The 7,988-nt window shown below is 46.1% G+C and overlaps 2 pseudogenes; both read right to left on the bottom strand.

The window, feature by feature from the left end:
- Positions 1 to 228: 228 nt before the first annotated feature.
- Positions 229 to 1,160, bottom strand: LOC119927184 (annotated as a pseudogene).
- A 165-nt stretch (positions 1,161 to 1,325) lies between these two features.
- Positions 1,326 to 6,345, bottom strand: LOC119927183 (annotated as a pseudogene).
- Between the last annotated feature and the right edge of the window lie 1,643 nt (positions 6,346 to 7,988).

The raw sequence follows: 7,988 nt of genomic DNA, 5'->3' as shown, positions 1-7,988 counted from the left end.
CCCTTCTAGACTGTGAGCCAGCTGTTGGGTAGCGACCATCACTATATGTTGTCAACTTGTGCTTCCAAGCGCTTAGTACAGTGCTCTGCACACAGTAAGCGCTCAATGAATACGATTGAATGAATGAATGAATGAATTCAGGACTGGTCCGGTGCTGCTGAAGTTGGGATATCTGGTCACCCAATCCCAGTGGGGCTCCAGGAAGGAATACGTAATTACTCTGGGACTCTAAGAGAGATACGAGTTAGAAAAGAGATGTTCCTTTTTCCAGAACGTCCTCATCCTCCCATCACTGTGGATCATCAGGAATGGACTGATGATGGAGAAGGCGAATGCCATCAGAAGGGTGCTGCTCACCAGCAGAGGAGACTTCTTTTTCATGTTTAATATAACGCTCAGCATGATGGACTGTCGCCCGTAGAGGAGGACAATCGGGGGTGACCAGGGCAATGACTCTCCTCGCAGCTCTGATCTCAGGCATCGCCCTCGGGGAGCGAGCTGGCCAGTAGAGGTGCTGGACCTGATGGTGGTGTCTATGTGGGAGAAATACCATGTAGCCGCTGGCCACACTCATGAGCCCCACAAAGAAGAAGTCCCATAGAGTGAGAACGACTGCTATAACCAGGTTGATTCCTGCACTGGCACTAAAGTTTGAGCAATACGTGAGATCCAATGTAATTTGAACACTGCTGCTGTTCTGGGGGCCGTTCACATATGTGAGTATATCAATGCCTATCAATATATTGAGGACCCAGGATAGGGTGCACAAAGAAATGATGCATTTCTGTAATTTTTGCTTTGATTTCTGTCCACCAGGAGGTGCCAGGGCTGATGGTGATGTTCTGAAAGATGCTCAGGAGCTACGTGGTGCAGATGGCAAGTCCCCGGGACACCTGGTAAAGGTACCTGAGGATTTTACATCTAACATCATCCAGGAAATTTCTCAGCCCCCAAGCTGACACAGTGTATGAGATTCCCCTGCTGAGGAGGATGATGGTATTGGCCAAGACCGGTTGGGTTAGGATCAGGTCAGAGGAGGTGTGCTTGTGGCTGGTGAAGGCCATGTGGATATAAAACAGGAGAAGGAAAACATTAACTGAAATTCCAGTGCTGACCTGGAGCACATTCACAATCCCAAATGAGAGTCCTGTGGCATCCATTGTCTTGAATTTTCAGGTGCATTTGGAGGTGGTTTCTGGTGGAGCTCTCTGAGAAAACGAGAGAATGAGACGGGGCAGAACATTACTCTTTCTACAACTGCTAATACAAAAAATATTACTACTAATAATTCCAGAACATTCAAACTCTCCTGTCGCTGAGAATCATCAGAAATGGACTGATAGCTGAAAAAGTGAAGGACATTTGTGGCTATTAAGAATGAGAGGAGAATTTATCTTCATATTTAACAAAAAACCCAGGGTGATTTTGTTTCATCCATAGAGGAGAAAGTAGATGGTGACCAGGGCAATGATTCGCTTTGCTGCTCTGACCTCGGGCGTTGCCCTGGGGGAGCATCCGGGCCTGTGGAGGTGTCGGACCTGCCGGTGATGTCTGTGCAGGGCAAACACCATATAGCCACTGGCCGTGCTCATATCAATCAATCAATCAATCAATCAATCGTATTTATTGAGCGCTTACTATGTTCAGAGCACTGTACTAAGCGCTTGGGAAGTACAAATTGGCAACACATAGAGACAGTCCCTACCCAACAGTGGGCTCACAGTCTAAAAGGGGGAGACAGAGAACAAAACCAAGCATACCAACAAAATAAAATAAATAGGATAGAAATGTACAAGCAAAATAAATAAATAAATAAATAAATAGAGTAATAAATATGTACAACCATATATACATATATACAGGTGCTGTGGGGAAGGGAAAGAGGTAAGATGGGGGGATGGAGAGGGGGACGAGGGGGAGAGGAAGGAAGGGGCTCAGTCTGGGAAGGCCTCCTGGAGGAGGTGAGCTCTCAGCAGGGCCGAGAGAGAGCACCACTGCATTGACCAGGGTTATGACTGCACTGATACTGATGGAGGAGCAATATTTAAGGATGACAATGTTCATGTAGGTCATGTAGGTGTCATTCCCAATGCTGGTGTTGAACATCGGTATGGTCAGGTCAAACAGCAGATTGAAGACCTAGGAGAAAGGCAGGAGGGGAGGATGCACTTAGGTAATTGGGCTTTGACACCTTCCAATTGGGAGGTGCCAAGGCTGATGGTGATGGCCTGGAAGACACTCAGGAGGCAGGTGGTACAGGTGGCAAGACCCCAGGACACTTGATAAATGTATAAGAGGATTTTACAACCAACGTCATCCAGGAAATTATTCCACCCCCAGGCTGACAAGATGTGGGGGATTTCCCGGCAGAGAAGGGTCATGGTGTTGGCCAGGGCTAGACGAGGAAGAATCAGGTCTGGAGGATTTAGATAATGGGGGGGTGGAGACCACGTGCGTATAAACCAGGAGGAGGAATATATTCCCTGAGACTCCAAATACAATCTGTATCAAAAAGAGGATCCCATAAGCAAGCTTACTGGCATCCATTCTCTTCACTCCGCAGTATCAGAAGAGATCTTCAGTAGTACAACCTGAGCAATGAGAAAACTAGAGAGACACAAATATACGTATTTGTATACGTGACGAGTCAGAGAGGAGTCAAAGGAAGAGACAGAAAGACAGAGTCAGAGAGAGGAGAAGAGAAAGAGGAGTGACTGAAATCAAACCATCAGTCAATCAGTGGTATCTAGTGAGCACTATGTGCAGACCACTGTCCCAATCACTTAGGAGAGTACAGAACAACAGAATTAAGAGACATATTCCCTGCCAATTAACAACCTTACTGACTGGTTGTGGCCGGAGGACAGATACAAGTAGACAATGTGGGCAACGATCCTGCTACCTCACACATGCCAAGTGAACGCTCTACCACTTAGGATAATTCCCCTCAGAGAGTCGACAGAGATAAAGAAAAAGAGAAAGGCAATTAGGAGAATTAGGAATTAGGTGAATTAGGAGATGGTGAGGCAGTGAAATCGTGTCAGAAAGACACAAACTGAGTCAAATGGAGACATAAAAGAGTTTAAGACAGATAAAGAGAGACAAGGCAGAGGTAGAAGGACAAATGGAGATGAAGACAGAGAGGGACAGACATCAATTCCTCAGTGGTATTCAGTGAGCAGTTATTGTGTTCAGAGCATTGTAATAAGTGATTGGGAGGGTAATAGCTAACAGACAGGTTCCCTACCCACAATGAGATAACCGTCCAGGAGTAAGACATATATTAATGCCTTAATGTCTTACATGTCCAAGACTGAACTCCTTATCTTCCCTCCCAAACCCTGCCCTCTCCCTGACTTTCCCATTACTGTTGACGGCACTACCATCCTTCCCATCTCACAAGCCCGTAACCTTGGTGTCATCCTCGACTTCGCTCTCTCGTTCATCCCTCATATCCAATCCGTCACCAAATCCTGCCGGTCCCAACTCCGCAACATTGCCAAGATCCGCCCTATCCTCTCCATCCAAACCGCTACCCTGCTTGTTCAATCTCTCATCCTATCCCGACTGAATTACTGCATCAGCCTCCTCGGTGATCTCCCATCGTCCTGTCTCTCCCCACTTCAATCCATACTTCACACCGCTGCCTGGATCGTCTTTGTGCAGAAACGTTCTGGGCATGTTACTCCCCTCCTCAAAAATCTCCAGTGGCTACCAATCAACCAACGCATCAGGCAAAAACTCCTCACCCTCGGCTTCAAGGCTCTCCATCACCTCGCCCCCTCCTACCTCACCTCCCTTCTCTCCTTCTACAGCCCAGCCTGCACCCTCTGCTCCTCTGCCACTAATCTCCTCACTGTACCTTGTTCTCGTCTGTCCCGCCGTCGACCCCCGGCCCACGTCATCACCCTGGCCTGGAATGCTCTCCCTCCACACTTCCGCCAAGCTAGCTCTCTTCCTCCCTTCGAAGTTCACCTCCTCCAGGAGGCCTTCCCATACTGAGCCCCCTCCTTCCTCTACCCCTCCTCCCCCTCCCCACCCCCTGCGTTCCCTCCTTCCACTCCCCACAGCACCTGTATTATGTATATATATTTGTACGCATTTATTATTCTATTTATTTATTTATTTTATGTGTACACATTTTTCTATTTATTTTATTTGGTTAATATGTCTTGTTTTGTGGTCTGTCCACCCCTTCTAGACTGTGAGCCTGCTGTTGGGTAGGGACCATCTCTATATGTTGCCAACTTGTACTCCCCAAGCGCTTAGTGCAGTGCTCTGCACACAGTAAGCACTCAATAAATACAGTTGAATGAATGAATGAATGAATGACAGAGCTCATTATCTTTCTATCCAAACCCTGTCCTCTCCCTGACTTTCCCATTGCTGTAGAAGGTACCACCATCCTTCTCATCTCACAGACCCGTAACCTTGACGTTATCCTTGACTCCTCTCTCTCATTCAGCCCATATATTCAATCCCTCACCAAAACCTTTCAGTCCCACCTTTGCAACATAGCTCAAATATGCTGTTTCCTCTCCATCCAAACTGTTACCATGTTAATACAATCACTCATCCTTTCTTGCCTAGATTATTGTATCATCCTCCTTGCTGTACTCACAGCCTCCTGTCTCTGCCCACTCCAGTTCATATTTCACTCCACTGCCCAGTCATCTGTCTAAAGAAATGTTCAGGACACGTCAGCCCCCCCCCCCCCCACCTCAAAAATCTCCAGTGGTTGCCCATCAAGCTCTGTATCAAAAACTCCTCACCCTTGGTTTTAAAGCACCCTCCTGCCTGACCTTGCTTCTCTCCTTCTACAACCCAGACCACATATTTAGCTCCTCCATTGCCCTAAATATGGTCACCCTCCTGAAATACATTATACTAAAATATTGCTCTTCCATCAGTCCCCTGGTGCCCCGATCTCATCTGTTACTCCGCCGACTCCTGGCACACATCCTACATCTGGCCTGGATCACCCTCCCTCCTCAAATCCAACAGACAATTACTTCCCCCGACTTCAAAGCCTTTTTGAAGGCATATTTCCTCCAAGAGGCCTTTCCGGACTAATCCCCACTTTTCCTCATCTCCCCCTCTCTTCTGTGTTACCCTGACTTGCTCCCTTTGCTCTTCACCCTCCCCGACAACCCCACAGCAGTTTTGTATATATCTGTATTTTATTTATTAGTATTGATGTCTGTCTATCCACCTCTAGACTGTGAGCTTGCTATGAGCAGGGAATGTCACTGTTTACTGTTGCACTGTATTTTCCCAAGCACTTAATACAGTGCTCTGCACACAGTAATCACTTAGTAAATACGATTGAAGGAGTGAATGAATGAATGTAAATAAATAAATTATGGATACGTATAGAAAGAGGCAGAAACTCAGAGACAAACAGGGTATGACAGAAGAAAGCAGATAGAAACAAAGAAGGTGCCAGACAGAGACACAGAGAGAGAGAGACAGAGGGAAATAGAGAGACAGAGGCCAAAAGACAGTCAGAGAAACATAGTATTCATTCATTCATTCATTCAATCGTATTTACTGAGTGCTTACTGTGTGCAGAGCATTGTACTAAGCACATGGAAAGTACAATTCAGCAATAAAAAGAGATTATTCCTGCCCACACCAGGCTTATAGTCTAGAAATGGGGAGACAGACAACAAAACAAGTAAATAGGCATTAATACAAATAATTAGAATTATAGCTATGCACCTATATGTACAAGTGCTGCGGGGCTGGAACAAAGAGAGTGAGTTGGAGAGACGAGGAGGGGAGAGGGAGCTGAGGAACAGCGGGGGCTTAGTCCTGGAAGGCAAGTAGGGCTTTGAAGCCTCACCTCCTCCAAGAGGCCCTCCCAGACTAGTAGAGGGACAGATGACAGATATATATATATATACAGAGAGAGAGAGAGAGAGAGAGAGAGAGAGAGAGAGAGAGACAAATGGTGAAACAGTCAGAAAATGAAAGCAACAAAGATGAGAGTGAGAGGTAGAGACAGAGAATGACAGAGAAAGGAAGAGAGAAACGGAAACATTGATTTCTTCATTTGGCTGCCCAGTTAATTTCATGACTACTTTCTATATGGGCCCAAGACAAACACATTTCCGTGTGGGCAAGTTACACAAGAAACTCAGAAGGTTCCCAGATCCCACATTATGCCAGTTCAGTCTCATTTCCTATATAATTCAGGGAACTTGCCCCCAGTTCAGCAAAGAAGGTCTGGAACTCTTCAGGTTGGACTGAGGAAAGATGAGGCAGAATACCCGTGGTATCCTTGAGAAAATTTAAAGAAGATGTGCGAAGAAACCTGGAGTCTCTTCTCTCAGGATGGTGCATTCTTGGAGACACAAGGTGACAAAAATAATGCATGTTGGGACTGGCCTCTTCTCCACTCCACCTCTCGGGTCCCACGGTGGAGGGAAGGGAGACCTAGGTGACGGCTAATGACCCTTAGGCACCAGGTACTAAGATTCTCATTGAGCAAGCTCAGTATCTGGGCAGGAAAGAAAAGATTCTGCATTCTGGTTGCCTTCAGGATGGGCTCACAGCAGGGTGAGTTTTAGAGGAACAAGAAAAGTTATTTTTCCTCCAAGCCCTTTCCAGGAGGTGGCCAGTAGGTGAAGCCAGAAATAGTAAAGGGGTCTGTGTTCAGAAGAGGTGCGGAGGAGAGAGGAGAAAAAAGAGAGTGGTAAGAGGGAAAAGGGGAAAAGGATTGGGGAAGACAGGGAGAAAGGCCAGGGGAGTAAGAGAGAAGGGGCAGGATGATAAAAAGAGAAGGGACAGGAGTAGAAATAAAGAAGGGACAGGAGGAGAAAGAAGAAGAGATGGGGATCAAGAGAAATGGGAGAAGGAGAAGGGAACAAAGGACAAAGACAAAGAGAGGGAAAGACATAGAGAGAGAGGAAGAGAAGGGTCTGGTGCAGGAAGTGAGGATTTACCTGGTTTCTGATCTCGGCTCCACCACTGGATTTAATGCCTTCTCTCACTCTTATTTAGGCTGTGACCCGCAGATGTTGCCTGGACTGTGTCCAACCTGATTATTTTGTATCAATCCCAGGGATTATAATAGTGCTTGGCTTAGAGTAAGCATTTAATGAATACCATAATGATTATCATAATTATCATTAATATTGTTATTATCATTATTATTACTACATTCATGCTGCCTTCTCATTCATTGATGACAAGAATGTCGTATCTCATCCTTCACCACCGTTGACCCCCAGTACCACTATTTTTCGCCGGTGGGGCCAGACTGTCTTATCCCCACTTGTTCCCCGGATCAGGGGACCTGGAGGAACTGCAGGTGCTGATGGTTGAACATCAGCTGCTGGGGAAATGGTGGACACCTGGCCAGCACCAGGACTGTCTCCTCATGTTTGTAGATGGCAATTTTCCAAATGGACAGTTAATGGGACCAGGAATCTGAAGACCCAGGTTCTGCTAGTGACTTGCTGTGTGACACTGAACATGTCACTGAATCTCTCTATGCCTCAGTTACCTTCCCAGTTAAATGTGGATAAGGTCCCTCATCTCTCTCCCTCTTAGACTCTAAGCTCAATAGGGGACTGTGTCTAATCTGGTTATCTTGTTTCCACCGCAGAGGTTGATGCATAGTAACCACATAATCAATATCATCCTTATTAACCCAGATTCCTGCCTGTCACAAGCTCTGTCACGTGCTTGTCGGTCACAAGCTCTGTCACGTGATTGCTTGGTTACCTTGGATAAATCACTCCTCCTCTGTGGACCTCAATTTACTCATTTGTAAAGTAATAGTCATGAATATGAGACAGAGATGATGAGAGAGGACGGAGAGAGATGCATCAAGTGACAAGTCCTTAGTACAGTGCTCTGCACACAGTAAGCACTCAAAAAATGCCATTGATTGACAGCAATTTGGAGTTATTAATTTAGGGATTTCTAATTACTACTGCATTTTTGTTACAATTATCATAATACTTTGCATAGGGGATTCT

This window comes from Tachyglossus aculeatus, chromosome 4 (genome assembly GCF_015852505.1).
Source record: "Tachyglossus aculeatus isolate mTacAcu1 chromosome 4, mTacAcu1.pri, whole genome shotgun sequence".
In the NCBI taxonomy this organism is placed as follows: domain Eukaryota; kingdom Metazoa; phylum Chordata; class Mammalia; order Monotremata; family Tachyglossidae; genus Tachyglossus; species Tachyglossus aculeatus.
Note: the sequence above shows the minus strand (reverse complement) of the source record. Positions and strands in the feature narration are given on the sequence as shown.